This window comes from Macrobrachium rosenbergii, chromosome 4, assembly GCF_040412425.1.
Source record: "Macrobrachium rosenbergii isolate ZJJX-2024 chromosome 4, ASM4041242v1, whole genome shotgun sequence".
NCBI lineage: Eukaryota > Metazoa > Arthropoda > Malacostraca > Decapoda > Palaemonidae > Macrobrachium > Macrobrachium rosenbergii.
Genome location: NC_089744.1, coordinates 60,644,099 through 60,666,598, shown reverse-complemented (window position 1 = coordinate 60,666,598; position 22,500 = coordinate 60,644,099). Strand labels below are relative to the sequence as shown.

Sequence of the window (22,500 nt, the reverse complement as noted above, 5' to 3'; positions counted from 1 at the left end):
TCTGTTTCCCGTCTGGTGATTGTTGTGATTCAGCGATGAGTGAAAGTGCATGAGCAAGAACTGCTGCCATAGTTTTTTTATTTACAAAAATATATTTGTAGCATTAGGATTTCGTACCTAGGAAATGGTCAGAACCTTCTGAAGAGGATCAGTGCGGTGGGAGATTGAAACTGCTCTGTTGTTGCAGCTCTAATTATATGAGTGTAGTTTTGACAGCTGGGGCATCTTCAGTTTTCCTCTCACTTCCCGTTTGAACAAACTTAATTACGAGTGATGGCAAGATGATTTGGAATCCTGTTTTCATTTATTTTCAAATTGGATTTCCATGGAAATACAAAGATATTTTTATCACACGAATATCCAGATTAGTGCATGAATGCTCGAGGAAAAAATAACATGTCGACAAAAGGAATGTAAACATGTTTTCCAGGATACCGAAATGTTATAAAATCAAAATGAAACAACTCTAGAAATAAGGTGTTATAATCAATAATTCAAAGTACTGACTGGAAAATACTGGAAAGATCATTGCAACGCAGGCTTCCCAATTGTATGCTATCAAAAGAAAAAAAATTGCTTGAAGAATTCCAATGCCACTAAACTGGGTTTACCACAGCCTGAAGGAAGATTCCCCAGACATCAGCTAAAAGAATTGTTTAAAGAACATTTATCCTTTGACCAAACTGTTGTGAATAGTAGCCTGCTTCATACATTATCGAAGGAGGTAACCGGGAGTGAGAACCTCCACATGAAAATTAAAGAAAGAGCAATGGAGGTGCTCACCAGTCAGTAATGCATGTCTCACTATATATATGAAAAGATTCCGATCAGCAGGACAGGGAAGATAAGTGAAGATCAATCGTATGGACGCTAATGCCGTTTTGGTAACAAAATTTTTTGCAGCAACTTCCCAGCTCTCAAAATCCATCTGGTCTACACTGAGGACCAAACAGGTAGTAAGATGTGAGTTACTATGTGGTTCCACCAAGGAAATATCGAGTGTACCAAATTATCCAGAACATTTTCATCGAGTTCTTGTATACCACATGCATCGCTTATTTCATCGCAAAAACAGCTTAACAGAATGCAGAAAAATTGAGGTAAGTGCTTTGAACCTGCAATGAGTTAGATTAGATCATGAAATTTTGGCTTTAAAGCCAAAGAGTAGGGTACTTAAAGCCACTCGGCGAATAAGAAAACGGGCGATGGAGCGGTTGGACAGCAAAATAAAGTGATCCTGAAAACAAAGATGATGTATAGGTATCTGGATCCACTTCGTTCCACTAAGAAGTAATATTCAGATGCTGACAGCAAGAGGGAAGAAAAGCAGGGTCAAGAGGGGGTGCAACCAGGGGCCGACGGAACGCTTTAAATGTCTCAAATATGTGTAAACTAAAAATTCTAAATAATCAGGTAAGGAAACTTGTTTTCCGAGCAACACTGAAGACAGCAACACTACAAGCGTTTTCCAGTCAAAATAAATATACTCGTATTTAAGGAAAATATTGAAGTATATTTCACCAATACACACTCACTTCAAAAACATACGAACGCTGGGCCCAAAAGGTAACTAATTCCTGAGTTTGAATGAAATTTATGGTGAAAAGGAAACTCACTCTTGCAAAAAAAAAAAAAAAAAAAAAAAACTGAAGAATATTTCTAAATAACTCGAGTGTTTTAAATCCTGCAGAGGAGATCTGAATATGGATAATATGATAACATATGACTACCAAATTCATTTAATGGTTTCATTATTTACCCTTTTTTATTTTTCCCTTGTCCTTTCCTTGTGACCCATCTTAATGTCTCATCTCTCTCTCCCCGTCTCATATTATATTTTGTGTATATACACAAAAATGTTCTTTATATAATATATATATACATGTATATATTTGTATATACAGTATATGTATATACATGTATATATATATATATATATATATATATATATATGTGTGTGTATATATATGAGAAAGGCCGGAATAGGCTTTTTAATTTTTTGTCATAGAAATAGCGACAAAATCAAATGTAAAGAACCCAACTATCCCAAATATGCAGCCTAACCTTCTGCAGTTGTCGAAAACACACCTCAACCTTCGCCCCATAGAATACCACTGTTCTAATTGCGACAACTTGAGACTTCCTAATATTCGTGAAGAAACAAATCACTTAGGAGAGACTTGATTACCTATCAACAGCTATGGTCAAACTATCAAAACTTTGGACTCTATTGATACATGGACCTTCTTTGTGGTATTAATCCAGTTATTATCTAACAGTTTATATCTTGATTTACCATAAACGTGTGGAAATCACTGTAAACATTTTTTGTAAGTTGCGAGTGTCAGAAAAAGAATGTTGACGAAAATAAACTTATAAATTTTCATAAATTAAGTCTTCATATTTTTTGCTGTAAACAGTAAAAACGTTGTTAACAGTTTCCTCAGTTTCTCAGTGAATGATTAAACAATTCGTGGATCAGAGTTGCAGAGATTCAGAGGTTACATACATACATACACGCTCACGCGGACGCGCGCCCACATGCACATGCACAATATATATATATATATATATATATATATATATATATATATATATATATATATATATATATATATATATATATTTATATATAAATATATATATATTGTTTATGTATATATAAATATATTTATTTATAAATATACATATATTTGTGTGTGATATATATACACACACACACACACATATATATATATATATATATATATATATATATATATATATGTGTGTGTGTGTGTGTGTGTGTGTGTGTGTGTGTGTGTGTGAGAGAGAGAGAGAGAGAGAGAGAGAGAGAGAGAGAGAGAGAGAGAGAGAGAGAGAGACATCAACATGGCCATAACAAAAGAGAATACATTTTGAATGTAAGCAAAGATGCCGATAGTCCACCCGTACAATACTAAAACAGCAAAAAATCTTAGACACGTCATAAAATGTAACTTCATCGGCTGAATGTAACATTTTCCCGTGTTTCATATCGCCTTATCAAGATATTCTTTTAATGACAATATCTAAAAAGCAAGTTAATTCTGTCCTAGTGACATCCCTCTTTATCTTCTAACCCATTACGTATGATTTCATGCAGAAATTTTTCCCCATTTTCAAAGAATATAAAAACGAATGAGTTCAAGTGTTTTTTCTTCAAAAGGCATTGATGACACTGGCCATGCATCACAGCGTTCGGCAAGGCTGCACCAACCAAACCTCAACCACCGCTAGGAATAGATGGTTTAGACTTTAGAGCCTGGTTACCCCAGCCAATTAGCAACAGAGCTTGCGATAACATAAAGGAAAGCTCTTATGAAGGTTCCCTTCTTCTGAAGATCTAGCTTCATTAAGTCTAAAGTTAACAGTAATACTAATAATCAAGTATTTATTCTTAATTAACTGCTTGATTTAATGTGGCACCCACAGGATATAAATTCAGCTCAACGGTAATTATGTATTAATTCACATGAAACTTCATTTTTATTACGGGCTGGGCTACTATTGAATACCGGTGCTGAATTATAAACCCAGTCTGCATTTACTTTATGCCTCAGATTTATAACCTGAAAGAGCTTACTGAGGAAAACAGGTCAGAGGATGTTCATTTCTCTGATACGCTTAAATTACAGCAAAATTATATCGACATGAGAAATACGCTTAACTTTTACTTGAACTACATCATATAACGGTCTTAGAGCGTAGCTTTCTTGTAGCGGTTGCTTAAACGCAATAGTATCCTCTGAACTATAGAACTGATACACATACACACGAAATTAATGCTATTAGATATATTCCCCGGTTGAATAAATTTCTCTTGTATCCTGCTGAACAGTCTGTTACCTGTGATAACAAACTATTAAGCCCGGGAGTGCAAACATTGCCATGGATCGCTTGTCTTGACTGATGGAACGGCATCGCAAGCTACCAAGATACCCATCAAAGGGTGTTGTGTTACTGAAAAAAAAATTATGATAACCGACAATAACGAACTGATGGAAAAACACACCAAGTTATTCCTTAACATCTAAGTAGTAAAGTTTTATCTTTAATCAAAATGATTCTCACAAGCTTAACTTTTGTTAATTATATGAGACTGGAAATGAGCTTAAGGTGCAAAAGTATGCTTTAAGCATAGGTAATATGTTACAGGCCTAACTACCCTCGAGGGAAATCCTACAGTTTAGGGGTCTAAATTCACTGCATTACGTAAAGTCAAGATCAGCACACAGATTTATCAAATACTTATTGAATCATGGAAAACAATGAAAAAATGAGCAGTTTATCTGCTTGCAGAAGTGGAGATTGTAAATAAAAAAAACTTAACGGGAATAAAGGGGGAACCTAAATAAACAAAAACATGTCTTAGGAGATACGGACCCACAGAATTTTGAGAAAATCGTAAATCTCTGCTTCTATAAGCAGATAAACTCCTCATTTTTCAGATTTATCAAAAAGTTACTGCTAAAGAGCAAGAGCCTGTGCCAGGTTCCTGCTTCCTAAGCGCTCACTCGGCAAACACAGTTGACAGCACACTACACCAATCGCGTGAGGTGCAGAGCTCTATTCCCTTTGTTTTTTTTTTTTTTTTTTTTTTTTTTTTACAATCTCTGCTTCTGTAAGCAGATAAACTGCTCATTTTTTGCAAATATACTTCTGTTTGCAGATCTGTCGAATGAAGAAACAGAAAACGGGAAAGAAAACTTAAACAACCATACACAAAGGAGCAGTGAATTTGGACCCTTAAACTGTAGAATTACCACCTCCAGTACGGTGGTCTCGGCTAGGCTAACAAAGGTAGCTTAACACGCGACCCACTGACTATATATGAAGCTTTTCACATAAATGGTTAATTCATATATTTAATAATACGATAGAAATGGCACTTTTCCATTAAAAAATGCAGCCTATGTGCTATGAATAATTGTGGACATCAGCTGTTTTCTCACACACTGACACGTCTCTGTTAGGACAAGACTTCGTGCTGGCTAAGCCAGATTTGTCTCAGCTGACCAACAAGATATGGAGCCCAGGAATGATCACGTTCGAGCTTAGGACGAATTATTCAAGGAGTACGTTGTATAGTGAAATGAACCCAGTGTTGAATTCGATGATCCCAAAATCTACAGTTGAACTAAGCTTTGGTCTAGGCCTATACGTTTCACGTCACCGGCAATGGCTATAAAGGTTTATTTGAAAATTTTGCTTTGGAGAAAGAACAAATTGTGCTTGATATTTCTGACAGCTTGAGAAGAACACTAACTAAAACTTCAGTGTTCTCTCACATACCTGTTTCATAAATGGGATTTTTTTTCAATATGGCCACACCAGAGAGTACTTCAAGAAAACCGCCAAATCGTCGTCTCAGTTGGAAGTCTGGCTTGGTCTGCATCTCATTCATTTCCAGATTTTACCGTCACTTAACGGTCCTCGACTGGGCAAAACTTTACGCTGGTATAAGGCCGCCTTAATCAATACTAACCAACCAAGCGATAGCTCAGTTCGTGACCGTAACGAGGTAAGCACCAAGATATAAAATCACTGGAAGGTTTGTTTACCTCGGGTTTGGTGGAGAACGCACATTAGTAGTAGTACTAGGCTTCCGGAAACCCGTTGGAGATGAGGGGAAACCAAATTGCTTTTCTTGTTGACGCTTTGTTATTTTATTACTAAAACGGAGTTCGCGTGATCACTCTTGAATTTCACTGTTGTTCCTGAGAACACACGGTCATAATGAAATGTCACTCCATCATCAGTTAACTCTAGTGGTGACAGAACACGATCGTCCTGCGTGAACTCGGGAGAAGTACTAACAAGGAGAAAGCATTTCAAAGCAAGTGCTGCTATAGTGTTGGCATTTTCTTTAAAAACGAGTCGTACCCGCAGACATGGGTAAACCTACTCTTGAATAAATTAGATTCACTGATATGAATGACTTTTTATAATCATTTTCGAATGAACGAAGAAAGTTACAAATTTTTTTTTAGATATAGTAAGACCATCTAATAATTAAACGCAATACAGTGATGAGGGAAACCATCTCTGCGAACATCATTATACATATCAACGAACTGCTTCAACAAAGCCTTGCTGTCGCTATTTTCATAAAGCGCAGACACTGAAGTACGATTGAACGAGAACACTGACACGATTGACATTCAAAACAACAGACGATAAGTCTTTCACTCATTCCATAAGCTCCGCCCACAAGAATGATGCGCGTGAATGACAGATTTTGAAATATTTCTAAATCCATCATTCACGTTTACGTGACTGACATTCCATCATTCCGCTGTTCACACGATCAGTCGGAATGGCATTCACGGAAATACATCCCGGAAGATCGTGTGAATTCAGCTTTAGGAAAGGATACCAATGCAGTATAGGCCAAGATGTTATTCAGGGAATAAGTGTTATGTGATCAGAGGTCTGTTATCTTGACATTTGGATATCTGAAAGTCGTCTCATTGCCAGATGTTTCCGTAAGTTATGTTTAAAGACAATTCTTTTGTTCTTTTATGGTTTTTACCCATATATATATATATATATATATATATATATATATATATATATATATATATATATATATATATAAAAACCTGGAAAGGGGACTTGCCACAAGGGATAATACAATCTAACTAGAATTCCTGGGTTGGTAGAACATAGAAGAAAAGAAAATGAGCTGAGCGCTTTACTAGAAAGGGGAATTTTAGATAAACTCTTAGGATAACTAGAATCACATATATTTGCAATAATACAAATCAGAAGATGGTAATAATTAGGACAGGTAAATGGGATCCTGTCGGAGCACTAAATTAAGATGAACAGGTGATAACTGGATGCCGGAGAATTCACTCCAAGGGCACCCTGAATCCAATTGCAGAGGGTTTACCAAGGCAATGAAAGCACAGTCGAAGCAGAAGGATCCACAGTGAGAAAACTCTGTCTGCAATGGTGAATGCATGCGATTAACTAACGAAATTAGCACAATTAAGGGTACAAGGATGCACTGATGGTCCCAACGGATCCTTGGGTATAACACTGTTGAATTCACTTATGAACATAAATAATAACAAAGTCAGGCCTGTATGAGAATTGCATTGGAAGCAGGGAAAATGGAATAGCAAAAGAAGAAAGAACTACATGACTGGCAAATCTCAAATTCCTGGTACTGTAGCTTGTGTCAGAGGTCCTCGTAGATGAGCCGATGATGGGCGGGAAGTGGGGCCAGTATTAAGGGAATTGGCGCTGGAAATATACTGGACCAGAAGTCAGCTACGTCGTTTAGCAAATGGCTCTTAGGGAACGGAGCTCAAAGGGTAGTAGGTGTTAGGATTGCGTCCGGTGTGTCTCTAACAAGAAGCGTCATGTGTTGGTCCTCTTATCCCTTCGCCTGGATTGATTAATTTCCCATTCTTGCAGGAGTCTTCCGTTTTCTATCGTGCCGCCTTGACCTCGTGTTTCACTTTGTTGACCACATGCTAACATGCCGGGCCTCATGGGTGAACTCATGTCAAGTGATAGCCCAACTTTTCTCTTTTGGTGCGCGGGCCAGCTGCCCCGGATTAGTGCCTCCTGTGGTGCTGACTCAGGAACTCCCTTAAGTAGTGCCTGGGACGATCATACGATTGAGGCTTGTCTACAAGGGCGAGGAAGTGACATGGAAAGGAGTTTAACGCAGCCACATGGTCTAGGAAGGAATGAAAAGACTGCCAAAGGAAAGAATAACAAGAGCTTTGTAGGAGAAGCAAATTCTCTACGACAGACTGTCAATTTCGACAGCGATATGAAATTATTTTACTTTAACGTCTTCTGAAAATGATGTTCTTAAAAGGAGAATTTGCTTGAAACAGGTGTTCCTCGTTGCAATATATATATATATATATATATATATATATATATATATATATATATATATATATATATATATATATATATATATATATATATATATACATATTATATATACATATGTGTGTGTATGTGTGAAGTGAATCAGATGGCTCCGTTAGTCCTTATTTTCCTTAATGTGCTCTCGGGTTGACAGGTGAGTCTGTTGACTTGCAACACACTTAAAAAGCTAATGATCAAAACAAGCTTTTTGCTATAACTGTTACGAAGATTAAAATTTCGTTCATATCTTTGGTATGGTAATGTGAAAATACATGGATCTATGTACGTATGCGCTTGACTGTGTACCACAATGTTTTAGCATAAAGACAAAGTAAGTGTCATTATGAGGCACTACGCAACCTACGTATAATCGCAAAATTTTCTTCACTAGAAACTGTACATTTAGTTCTAATAGCTGGATTATTCTTCAGTACTGAATGTTCTGTAAACGAAAGTACTTCACACACACACACACACACACACTAACACACACACAGACACACACACACACACACACACACACATATATATATATATATATATATATATATATATATATATATATATATATATATATATATATATATATATATAAAGTGTGCTTCTGTATGAAGTATATATATTAAATACTTTCTTTTACAGCACATTCATCACTAAAGAATATTTCAGCTCTTTGAATTAAATGTACAGTTAATCCAGTGAAGAATATTTTGAACATGCGCAGTAGGTTACGTAATGCCTCGTAATGACATTTACTATTTCTATACTAAAACCTTGTGATTCACAGTCAAGCACATGTATGCGGGGGAAGGGGGCGTTTAGCGAGTGAGTGGTGTGTTTGGGGGCCCTTATTTGTAAATAGGCACTTTCTCTCTCTCATTTTCTTCATGATAATACAATAATTGAAAATACAAAACATTAGACCACAGGTTTGTGATTTCTAATGGCTACTGCAATATCATATGATTATTCATTTAGTCAATGATCATATAAAAATTTTCTGCATTAAAGATATCCTTCAGTGTAAACCATCATTAACTTACATCTTATATATTTAATTTTGACATCGATGGTTTTTTCTTAAAGACATACAGCACTGATATTACACCACACTGAATGCAAATAGCCAAAACAAAAAATTCCAATTGTTTCACGTCGGTATTACGGCACCGGCTTATACCAGGATCTTTTGTGGCCGCAGATTTCAGGTACAAATTTGCAGACCACAAATTATAGCACGATTCCAGTAATGGCTAAAAGATATAAGATAAATTAAAACACTGATATAGCGGAGTGTGGGTAAATTCTATCAACCAGGAAAGGTTCAGACTTGAAAAGGAAAATTTTCGTTAGATCGTCATCAGGATCTCCCTGTAATTACATTCGATGAGCAGTGTGCAGTTCAAGAGATGAGTTTCACTTTCATAATCAATGTAAAATAATGAATTATATTTCTCTTTAGAACTAGAATGGCCAAGCAAGTGTCTGTAAGAAATCGCAACTTTAGCCTTTTGCAAAAATGGCCTTAGTCTTTTGCAGGCTCAAGCCTCTTAATCATTTAAAGACCTAACCCCATTTACAGGTCAACTTTGAGCAAGGGCCTATTCTGGAAAAATGACGTACAATCCAACCAACTAACCAACAATCTGCGCCTCAAGTCAATATCATCTCTGTATCAGCGCCGCTACATAGCACGTATTTATAAAGGCTACAGCTAGGTTAGACGTCTTGATTTCTGGTAACCGAGTTAATCTATACCAGAGAGCTTGACCTTTATTCAGGAAACCTATAAGATACCTTATCTAAACAAAAACTAATGCTTATTTTGAACTAAAAGCTTACCATAGAATTCTGCCCTTCGCTTTCAAGAAATTGCATACAGGATCTTTTCCTGTTCAGATTAACCAGGATTAGACACATGTATAAATAATTTCATTTCACGTCATCGGAGCGCAGATGACCGCAGCCATTAACCTACGTGGGATTGCACAAGTCAGAACCTTTTTAGCTCTGATGTTAATTCTGCTATTTCATTCCGTCTCACGCGTCTGCTGAGCTCACCTCCTCGCTTTTTCAACGTAAACGAATGATGATTTGTTCATAGCGTGATAACGATCATGGTGTCCATCCATTACTCTACAAGGATGCCTAGAAAGTACCTCTGAATAATCTTGGGAATGTGATTTGCTCTCAGTTTTCGCCATCTAGTTTGCACTGGGACAAATGTTCTCTATGAAACGTTTGGAATAAAGCAAAAAGAGGACATGTTGCCTACTACGTGTGATTAGTCAGCTGTTTTCGGAGTGTGACGAGAATATTTACAGAGGGCCAACTGAGAGTGGCTTAGTAACGCAGACTTTTTTCGTAGACACTCACACATAAAGCAATCCTAGAGGAACTGATTACTGCAATCGTAATCCCCAGTAAAGATATGAAATGACACATCTAATGAATGCTTATTTTAATATGAAATCAGGTCACACTCATTTCAGTTTTAGAACAAATTCCGTGAATTTAATAAATGGCATGAGATTCCGAAATCTCTTTCAGCACAAAATTACTTCCTCCTAAATCTGAATATAGCCAGTGTAATGAAATGTACTCTGATGGAACCAGTTACAATGATAAAACAATTTTATCTTTTGTTCTGGTGACACTCTAACAGAAACTTCCGTTAACATTTTCAATCTATTTTTTTTTTCACCATTTAACATAACAGACAAGTACCCTTCCTTCTTGCCACGATTGATCAGTGGACTGTATGGATATGTGACCAAAGATAGGTCTCGAACCAATTTGTTTTACAGCCTCAGCCGTTCAATGCGCCTGTGCATTTCTCTCCATGATTTAAATAATCACGACCATGAACAAACTAAAAATGCCAGCGCTGTTTCTCAAAATGAAATCATTCCGCACTATCTACAAAAACATTATTCAGCAAGTTACAATAATTATGCAAGTGATACGTAACTTACGTAACCGGTTTAAATATACAAAGCAAAGACCTTATTTGTCATAAAAAGTGCCAACCTGGTTACATATTCTTTTCAGTAGTTAATTTCCTCTTTTTCATGCCTAATCTCTTAATTAATGATGGTCTTACACAAGCTAGCAGCTGTTATTATGAACTAATCTTACTCTAACATCATTATCTCCCTGTTGAACCAGGTAATATGCAAAGGACACTTGAAAAAGTGACGCAAGTAAAACGAAAAAGGAAAAATAATGTCAACCGAATGAGCGCGAGGAGAGATCAGATCCAACCAAATCACACCTCTTGATTACACGCGTGACTTGTGGAGAGAAAAAACGCCACATATGGAGGTGTTAGCAGTCACTGGCGTCTTCATCGTCGTTTCTTACGCTGGGTGCGTTCTGTTCAATGCCCTGACAAATAGCCTATTCAAGAGTTTCACTTTCTACCTCATGAATGCGTGTCAACAACGTGAATTCATAACATGAAGTTGCAGACATTCAGCGTATTTGTTCTTCATTGGATTCTTTCACTATGGAAGCTAAAAAGAAAAAAAAAAGCCTTTTGATGTTTTGGTAATAAACAAAAAAAAAATATTGAAAATAAAATCCTGAAGTGTGTTGTCAAAAATACAAGCAATGCACGACAGTATATCCGATCATTTTTTTTTTTTTACAATTCTGTTAGAAAATCTAGTCCTCATCTAGGATTTGAACTGCTTACCGGTGAGGTACCAAGCTAATGATTCCAGATATATGGGCATATGTAGTTGTGTACACACACAAACTCAAATATATATATATATATATATATATATATATATATATATATATATATATATATATATATATATATATATATATGTATATATATATATATATATATATATATATATATATATATATATATATATATATATATATATATATATTAGTTTAATATAAAAACTATACTTAGCCCTTCAAACGCAAGAGGTGTATAGGGAAAAACGAAAAAACAATGTGTGTATATATTTTCATGATATTACCTTGTAATATGTATAGCATTCCACGATTTTGATATATTTACCCTTCTGGCTATAATGTGTTCTGTATAATAGTAATAATTGTTGAAATATCATATGTAGTGTAATGTCAGATTTCAAAAGAGTTAATGATTTAGATAACTTAACAGAGTGATTTAGAATTAGCAATGTTTTAATAATAACGTAGTATGCGATCGCGCATTTTGTCCCCCAGCAATAAGTGTTTTGTACTTGTGATTTCATAGGTTGTGTTTTGATTCGGTTGTCATCTCGAAAGATAACGCGTTAACAAGCGAGGGAATGGTAATCGAGTCATGTAAGGTTTTGTCTCATACAAGAAAAAGACAAATGATTTTGTAATATTTCATGTACTGTTCTGAAAACTATGGTTCTTCATCTTGTTTTGAAAGCGTGCCGTTTGTGACTGGCCAGCTGCCATCTGTTTTGATCGTGTTGAGATTTCATTAAAAGCTTCGACCCATATGATTTTCTGCTCAAGTCACATGTGCCTTTTTGAGAGTAAATGCACATAGCTCAATCGACTACGTCATGTTTTGTAAGATTACTTTACTCTGATCACGTATTGTTCTGACGTCATCTGCTTGTTTCGTTTCTAACTGGAATCCAAAAGTTTGTTCATTCTGCTTTCAGAGACTGTTCATTTGGTTCCCTTTCTCTCTCTCTCTCTCTCTCTCTCTCTCTCTCTCTCTTTCAAAGGAGAGAAATTATTAACATAAAATGTTTGTGTGGTCACTGGTGTTAATCTTAGCTTTTGAGATCTGAATGTAGGAAAAGTGTGTAACGAAGACTAACAAAAAGTGTGTTTTGTGAATCTCAAGCAGCTGCATTTCAGGCGATTTTGCTAAAGTTTTCACAAGGTTGTGTAAGGTAAAGTGAATTTTACTTGTTATCACCACGGTATAATAAGGTATATTGAGAGAATTTTTTACTGTGGTGAAATTGTTTTGGAAAATTTTTTTCTGTATTTTTGTGTTCTTGCATTTGCAATCTATTGATTTTTCACATTTTGTATATGGGTGATTTAAAATTTATTTACTTAGCATTTTAAATAGTTCTTGATACTTTAACATTGCATACTTGATTTAATTTTCATTTACCAAGATTTTCTTTTCAAATCTTGTTTAATTCTTAATAGTTTAAGTTTTGCTTGATTAACTTAATTTCTTGATAAATTGGTTTTTGTGATTTAGCTTTGTTTAATAATTTAATTCAAGAGTTAATTAAATTTGGTGTTGTTTTCAGGTACTGGTAAATTTTTTCAGACTGTGAGTTCTAATTATAAATTTTGAATTGAAAAATAAAATTTTGTATTTGAAATTTTTAAAACAGTCTTTTATTTATCGACTACAAGTGAATGGGATTAATTGTGTGCATTAGGCAAAGTGATAAACATGTTTTGTTCCTTTAGTTTTGCTGAAGTGAATTAGGACTAGTGGAACAGTTAAAGTTGTTTGATGGAGTGATGCCCTTTTACCCTAGTATATTTCTTGTTTAATTGTTGATATCTCACACTTGTTTTGATAACTTAGTTTGATTTTTCATGAGACTGATAAGCTTTTTAAGGGATCACTGTTACCTTTAGAGCACTCAGTCGTAATTTTTATTGTTATGAGAGTTCGGGTATCTGGCTGAAGTGAGGTAAATTTTTAAATTCTGTGATTAGTTGCGTAATAACCAGGTACTTGGCACACATCGTGACAATACACACACACACACACATATACATATATGTATCATGATCTAATCGACAAACATGTTACATGGAAGGTGTTAGTGATGGATGGCGTAGCAAGCTGCAAGTATGGTTAAGATCGATTAAGAATTTTAGTGGTGAATGAGGAGCGTGCGTCAGAATATGTTGGCTGGATAGTGACTGGTTTGGAGTCAAAACAGGTCTTTAACAAGAATCTGTTATTTATTCGTGGCTATTTAGTTCCTTAACGGATGCAGTGATAAAGGTAGCCAGAAATGGGATAAACTTACGTGGGTGTATTGTTGGATAAAAGAAAATCGGGAATGAAAGTGTACAGATAGCACAAAGCTGACTATGAATCGTGGAGAGACATTACAGAAACTAGTGAAATAATTTGAATGTTTCGATTAAAAGAAAGAATTTAAAGCAAACGCGAACTGGAGCAAGGAAGATGTAGCCATGAATGTTGGTTTTTACGGTGAAGGAATAGAAGGGGAATGATTATAGAGGGATTTGGGAGTAAATATTAGAGGAAGATGGAACGAAGAGAGAAGAAGTAAGTTACAAATGGGTCCAGAAAAGAGTGTACCAGAGAACTTACATGTCTACGGGAGAAAAGTCCAGATGTTTGTAGGAATTACTGAACCAACAATACCTCATGGAAGTGAAGAGTGGTTGTTGTGAAAGCAAATAAAAGAAAAGAGGCGGAAACTGATGAGTTTTTTTTCTTTACATAGTGAAAATGTTGCAAGAAGGACGAACGGTGAGAAATGTGGAGGTAGGTAAAGTGGTAAAAAGGGAAGCATAGTCGAAAAACGGAATCGGGGCACTTTGAGAAGGTTCGATACCTGGGAAAGAATTGCTGACGATATGCTGACCGAAAGAGTATAATTCTGCAGTACTTGGAGGAAGAGAGGAGACCTAGAGAATGTTGGACAGGTCAGGTGGCAGAGCTACAAGAACAGGAAGCCTTTAATATCCAAGAAACGCGAGAGTGGTTTTCAAGCCAGAGGCGACAGACGCACTGTTGTCGAACCTTATAGTAAGTGTGTAAAGCGACTAATATTGTTTTTTCCGCAAAGGTTCTTGGCGATTCAGCAGCTGAATTGTCTCGCAGTAGTGTCGAAAAAGGGAATAGAAACAGTAAGGGTGGGATGAGGAAATGGAAGATTTAGTGAAGGGAAATAGAAATTCCGGAGTGCATTTGCACTACAGAAAAGATCACGTACAGGTACGCGGGAGGGTGAATGGGTTAGTCAAGAAGACAGTGAGAGGAAAAAAGAAAGCAAGCCTAAAAACAGGGTGGAAAGCAAGCAAGAATTGTTCAGGGAGAATAATTGCGAGCCCCACTGTATAGATTATTCTTCACTACGCACCTTTTTCTCCTTAGAGGGGATGTCGATAGAAAGTGTTGCCCTTCTAGATTTGAGCAAGCATATGACGTTCAGGGGGTTTATCTACCGGGGTCATTGACTGGCTTCGCTGTTTACACTCTGTATTATTTATTTATATTCTCATCTTCATTTAATTACATTTATGAATTTTCTAAGCTGAGTTAGCGGTATTTTCTTCACACATGAATGCTCAATTCTATGCAAATTTGTTCTTGGTAGAGAGCCTAATTGTCGTCTGGAACTCCATGAACGTGTATGTAGATTATGAACAACAATAAAAACAGCAACAATAATATAAATTGTAATGATTGATAACAATAATTATAGTTTAATAGGCACTTACTACTTCCGCATCGTTCTTGTACTCTTGGTTACATGATCTAACATTTCTTTATAGATTCATATCGAAAATGATAACCTACAATTCTCTCTCTCTCTCTCTCTCTCTCTCTCTCTCTCTCTCTCCGTTGGGCAATATCATCGACCGGTTACCAAAGGTCTGTTGGGCAAATGAAGAATGCAGATGCGGTTAGTTTATTAACATAAGACAGCGCCGCCTTCCATCGTATCAAGCTTATCTTAGAAAAAGTCCTCACGGCATCTTTTATGTAAGGGGAGTTGGATAAAGACTGATAAACGGGCACTTTATATCAAGATCCTCAGTTCGATCGGCGTATTTTCCTGGAGAAAAGAAAAGGAGGTTATTTCTGGTCTCCTTCATTTTATTTATTGTTACTTTCGTAATTTGACAAATGTTAGAATATTGTCGATTATTTAACATGAAAAATTTCTAAATGCTGTTCAGTTTTATTATTTTTATTTTTTTCCGAGGTCTCCAGATAATACTCCGTAACCTTTTTCATTAATAGTTTGCGTAAACAGTTCAGGAAAGCAGACATTCTTTGTGGTCAGGATATCTAAACATTCACTTTTCCCCTTAGCTGTCGAATTTAGAACCTTGTTTTTGAGTAATTAATGTGAACGGTTAAGGTTGATTCATATCTAAATTTTATAGAAAATAGATATTCCCTGTGGTCAGAATAGCTAAACAGTCGCCTTTCTTGTTATCTGTCAAATTCAGAAACCGTTTCAAAATAGTTTCCTTTCTTTCCCAGCTGAGAGGTTTTAAGCTTCCTTTTTCCCTTCCCGCTTTTTTGTGTTTTCTCTGTGCCTGGGCTAGTTAATGGCATTGTCTTACCCTTACCATTGGTCCTTGCATCAGTAAAAAAAAAAAAGTTTATGTAAACACACACACACACACACGCACTCATGTGAGGGGCGTCAAATCTTACATTCAAGTAATGACGTGGCAGCTTTCCTTAATATTTTAGACAGCAGTCTCCCTTGTCTTGACTCAGGGAATGTGAGTTCGTTAATGAAAAAACTCTCACGCCAAGCGGCACATTCTCGTAGTAATCCGATGCTTTGTCTTTTAAAATGCCACTTTAGCACTATGCAATTTTGAGGTTGGACAATTCCATTAATTCATACGATCATAATACTTACAATCTATGTATTTTTAATTCGTTTTACGCATCTACTGAATTGAATGACCAGCGGATTGAACATGGTTGTGACGGCCATTGCATGCAAGCTAGTTTGAAAAAATTTGAATAAAAAAAAGGATCGGTATTATATATGGTCTCATTTAATCAAATATTATTCATAGACATCTCGTGTTTCAGACTGGGGTATTCGACGAGAAAAAGCTTTAAATATTGATGACCAAGTTGTTTTCTACACATTGTCAAAATGTTTATCATATTTAAAGTGCTAATTCTGCAACTTGCGAAGTTTGATAATTAATATCAATGCTTACGATAAGCATATTTTTCAACTAGTCTTGAAAGCTTCGCTAAGCGCAAAATATTTCAGCTGTTGCATCGCTCCGTCGTGTTTATTTTTCTTATTTAAATGTTCTCACTTACAATGAGCGATTCTCCCTCTCTCTCTCTCTCTCTCTCTCTCTCTCTCTCTCTCTCTCTCTCTCTCTCTCTCTCTCTTTATATATATGTAGAAATTTACATAAATATGTATATATAAGCATATATATATATATATATATATATATATATATATATATATATATATATATATATATATATATATATATATATATAAATGAAAAGAAAATTATACATAAACATTCTGTAGAACAGACTACGACCAATCTCATCCATAATTATATATATATATATATATATATATATATATATATATATATATATATATATATATATATATATATATATATATATATATATACATACATACACACACACACACACACATATATATATATACACAAAAATTCATGCATTAACAATATTTAAGTTCCAGACAAGTCCCGTCATAAAAAAATAGGTTTAGAAGTTATGATTGATGAATGAAGGTTTTGTGGCATAGTGCAGTAGTAACAGAATCAGTGACCAAGTGAAAGCTCTGAATACATGGCTGGAGATGAAGAAACTTTGTCCTAGTAGTGAGTGACTGAGAGTCACAGAAGCGCTGGAATTTCGTCAAATTTTATATAACTAAATGTTAACCATAAATGATCGTCGAAGTAATGCTCTTTCACTTGCTCTGTAACATTTTAAACAGAAACATTATTGCATCCGTAAAGTCTTGACTCAGCGCTCAGCCAACACTAGCCGTCTAAATTTCATTTTTTAATTAACAGAGAAGGTCAACAAAATAGGCAACCTCATGACCTTTTCCAGCTCATTCTCGATAAACAAAAAATCAAAAGAAAGTGAGGGAAGAATGAAAGGGGCCTTAGAACACAAGAAGCGTCGGGCTCTCTCTTGAAAGAAACTACCTTAAAGGTACCGGGAAAAAAAGTAATGGAGATAATTTCCTAAATTTGGAACATGAAACAAAACAATACTTGATTGAGAAGTACTGACACTAGTGATTGCCATAAATATACCTGGATGTGGTTTCCTGTTGGATAATGCATGGCCACTTAGAAGGAGGTCGCCAAACTCCTTGACCTCAACGAAGCAGCAGCGAAAAATTATCTATAAAAAAGTGTGAGCAAAGTCCCTTGGCATCAGAGAGAAAAGAAACCGAGGGTTAAAAGCAGAGTCGACGAGCAGACAGTTGTCTGTCAGAAAGTGAAACACAAGACGATGTTACCACTATTAAGAACAATTCTAGACAGGGGCTGGCGAGGCCGTTATAAAGCTTCAGCAGCTGAAATGAAAAACAGTTCAAGATATCACAACTTTTGTATATTCACATGACTGAGAGATCATTTTTAAGACTGCCTAGCAGTAGCTTTCGAACTAAATCACCACAAGCGGGCAAGCATTGTAAAAACAAGTCTGCCCAGCTGCATGAAGGACCAATAATATTAGTCATTGGTAACCGGCCTGGTCCTTCCCTTCTCTTGTATCACCCTCAAATGTTTTTGTGACTTGATTTCTTACCCTCACTCTCACAAACTCCCTGGGTGCCTTCTCTTCCTCCTCCTCCTCCTACACAAGATTCTGCCCTCTTGCAGACACGTGAGCACTCGTTCACGCCCGTGTACGATAAATACAGTAGAATGTGCTGATGAGATACAAATCCAGTTTATTCACAGACACATTTATTACACACACACATCAACACTGTATATATATATATATATAAATATGTATATATATATATATATATATATATATATATATATATATATATATATATATATATATATATATATATATATATATATATGTGTGTGTGTGTGTGTGTATCTCACATCACCATAGGGGATAAAATGTGATTATAGTTATATATATATATATATATATATATATATATATATATATATATATATATATATATATATATATATATATAATATATAAGTATATATATATATATATATATATATATATATATATATATATATATATATATATATGTATGTATATATAGACATGTATGTCTATATGTAATATATAAGTTCATATCTGTATATAAATAAAAATTTGTATGTATACGGTTGTGTTTGTGTTTCCATGCAGCCATGTCATTCTTTTATCCTTTTCTAAAGAACTCATTTAAATACCGACTCTTCAATGAGAACACGAAGTTCCGAACAGTTGCCGAACGTCAACTACTTTTTTTTCCTGTTTCTCCGCTGATCTTAAAAAAATTTGCTGTAAGACCTAGTACTGCATGCTGAAATAATTATTTTGTAATTAAAGTGTTATTTTGTTGTAGGGCTATTGGGTATTTACAAAGGCAGTGTGTTCTATCTTTTATTTTCAGGAATTTTTTTCTGGGAAAAAGCCTGAGAAGTGTCATTCCTATTTAGCAGGAGTGGTTTGAATTTGTCAAAATATAGGTGACTGGTACATCGCGTGAATGGGGTTTTACACATCACAGTCAAGCTTCATCCCCAGAGTAACATCACTGACACAGCAGTTAAGGCATGAATGTGGTAGTTAATTGTTCGCGTGTCTTTTCTAAGACTAATCTTCAGCAGAAACAACGGTTAATGATAAGAAATATGCTCTGTCAATATTCGTCATCTTTCTTGAAATTATCGGGTTTTATCATTAGGCTAAGTCTTTTCTAATTAATTTAGAACCAGAATCATTCTCGGCTGGATATCTTCACTATTATTATTATTATTATTATTATTATTATTATTATTATTATTATTATTATTATTATTATTATTATTATTATTATTCAGGCAAAAACTAAAGGAAATGATTATTATTGCCAAGCATCCGTGGAGAAAAGGAGATAGGAATTAAATCAAGCATCGATAAAAACCGTAACAAATAATTGAACATATAGATAAATAGAAAGCCTAAAATAAAATCCCTAAATGAATTATATTTTCATCAACTTTGAAAAACTGCAGCGTAGTGTTAAGGCCTCACTGATCTGTTGCCTGTCCTTTATGTCCACGAACGAGAAAACAGAAAAAATAACACTCTTTACTTTCTCATTGAAAAGTATGTCATACGAGAATGATTCAGCAAAAAGAAATAAATAGGACCCACCCTAGACAAACGTACTTATTGAAACACGGCACACGAAATGAAGCCTCGGACGAGACAAGGGTGGTGGGGGGGTTGTTGGCGTCTCGGAAAGGGAGATCAGATAGCTCGAAACAACACAAGACTTACTGTTATCCTCTAAGAGTGCATCCTCTGTGCAATGGGATCCTCTGTTAGCTGTATTCTGAATCTGCTTTTTATTACAGCAGGTGAAAGGAAGTTTTGAACGTGAAACGTTTTAGGCGTTTTATACGTTTTATTTCTTTGAGCGCCGATGATAATTCCACATTCTTATATTGTTCCAGGCAGGCTTCAACAGATCTGATATCCCTCTAAACTTAAAATAATTCTGATAACTACACTATTCGACAGGTGAAAATACATTTTGAAAAGTGCAATAGAACGTAGCTCAGGGTACATTTAGAAAAAAACTATAAGTAAACCATTCAGTTCTTTGCGCTGAATGGGACTGTTATATGTACGTGTTTGTGTGTTTTTTATGCTAAACTTCTATTCTCTCTTGTGCCGAGTAAGTGAAGGGAAAGTATCACAGATGACACCTGGGAACTTTTGTTCTCCCTTCGCGGTCCTATTGTGTTTACAATTTCGAAGCTCTGTATTCGAAATTAACGGAATTATTCTGAGTCAATAAAGATAAGAATGAGATGAGCTGTATGAGCAACATAAAATTCCACACAGAATGATTACAATGATGATGAACAACATGCTTTTATTCATATTTTTTTCTTTTGCTTAAATTTGGAATTTACAAAGAAATTATTTACTTTGCCCACGTTGGAAAATAGCTGCAAATGGTCCAGAACCCTTTTCACTAAGTATATTTGGCTTTATAGAACAAGTTTTTTTTACTTTCATGAAAGAAATTATTTTCCTTTCTTTCAAAAGAGTTGGTATCTACAGCACAGTGCTACAGAAACGTTCTTAGAATAAAATGAAGGGTATATTCAGTAATTTAGCTTTACAGCTAACGCATGGATATTGAATAAGAAAGCAGTACTCAGCGACAGTGAAGGCATCTCATTTCTCTTAAAAATATTTCTTGGCATAATTTTTTATCTTGTTTCTTTTCATCATTTTTTTATTCATTTGCTCCACAATGGTTATTTTTCACTCCTAAAACCATGTGCAATTCTTTCAGTAATGCATATTTAATAAACAAAATTAACAAGCTGATGTTGCTTTTAATAATATACCATGACATAACAGTAATTAAATTTATGTCATGGAGACTAGAAGGTCCATCTTACAAAACTTAATAAATCATGAACAATCAGAATAAGAGAACTCAGGGATATTCGTAAATATGAGGGGTCCTGGTCATACCATAAACTGGAGTAAGGCCGGGCTGTTTTTCAAAAGCAACTGTCCGCACAGAAGGAAAGTTCTGAAACCCGCCATCATCAGTAAGACTTAAGAAAATGAACCTATCAGGAGGGCACTGGAAAATCTGATTCCACGATCGAGCCCAGTCTCAAGCAAGCACCTCAGAGAACCCGCCCACCAGATTCGACCCAGGTGGGAGCTAGCGAGGACTATAAAACAACGAATGATTGATCTCATATAACACGGACTACCACCGTTTTTAATCCTACCAAGGTCATGATTCCACACCAGTATATTGCAAATAAATACCCTTATCATCTACCCTCTCTCCATAGGGAACAGGACTGGAGTCTTGTCAGTCGAAATGTATGGCTTTTTTTAGAAATGTTTTATAGGCCTTTCAATTTCATTTTAAGGTTTGTCCCCATTAAGGCATATGGACTGTGTTTTTCAGAGACATTTTGTCTTCACTTTCCTGAGTTACTATTTTATTTTTAGCTGTTTTCTTCAAGTCCTGTGCCTTTAAGGGAATTCTCTTTTTCCCAGTTCTAACTAGTCTTTGCACCCTAGTTGAATAGTGATACTCTCTTTAACCTTTCCAGATTTTTCACTGTAACCCTCAATTATATTTTGTAAATCGTGATTTTTTTTTTATCTTTTTACAGCTTCTGGCTAAAATTCTTTTGGCTTCTAGTGTTGTTATTAGTTTTTGCTTTATTCCCCAAATGAGTGATAGCCAGACTCTCTTCATCAGTTCTGTTACTAATAGAAAGGAGGATATTTACCAACCAATATATATTCCTGATCAAGACAACCGTGAGACCAACAGTATTGATCATTACCTCTGACACTACTAAATCATGTAAAATATCTCTCCCTCTGGAATTTTTTCGCCTTTCCCATTTCTGTATCTTTTACGCCTTACCAGATAAGGGACTTTGAGGTTCGGTTTTATTTAAATGCAAGTTTTTCTACTACTGTTCCGTAGAAATCTTATTGGCGTAGCCTTGCCGTTGCTACAAATGCCTCATTTGTTAGGAATCCCTTTACTTGGAAGAAACGCCCCCCCCCCCCCCAAAAAATCCATGCACTCGCCAAAAGAACTCTTAACAATTTCCATACTTTTTCTT

At 35.4% G+C, this 22,500-nt stretch overlaps 1 protein-coding gene across 1 annotated transcript in view; it reads right to left on the bottom strand.

Annotated features, from left to right (window-relative positions):
* Nucleotides 1–22,500, bottom strand: part of LOC136835066 (uncharacterized) — a 658,594-nt gene that overhangs the window by 634,955 nt on the left and 1,139 nt on the right. The window lies entirely within an intron of this gene.